Source organism: Apus apus, chromosome 16 (assembly GCF_020740795.1).
Source record: "Apus apus isolate bApuApu2 chromosome 16, bApuApu2.pri.cur, whole genome shotgun sequence".
In the NCBI taxonomy this organism is placed as follows: domain Eukaryota; kingdom Metazoa; phylum Chordata; class Aves; order Apodiformes; family Apodidae; genus Apus; species Apus apus.
In genome coordinates this window covers 6247799-6248083 of record NC_067297.1, presented here as the reverse complement: position 1 = coordinate 6248083, position 285 = coordinate 6247799, and positions in this window count along the sequence as shown.

Below are 285 nucleotides of genomic sequence, written 5' to 3'. Positions count from 1 at the left end.
TTAACCTGCATTATTACTGTTATTAGCTCATAAAAATAATGAAAGAAAATTTAGATCAAATCACTGAATTAGAGCCACCTAATGGAATTAGGTCCATTTCTAAGATGGGTTTGGTGACATCATCTTTTCAATTAAGCATGCTCTGTGATCCCAAGGAGTGTTTCCTTCTAGTGCTTCCACTCTTTTCCCAGAAATGCCCCGTGGAAGATCTGGTGACAGGGTGCAGATCCAGCTGCTTGAACTATTAGAATGCAAAATACATTTAAGAAAAGAAACAAACAATGC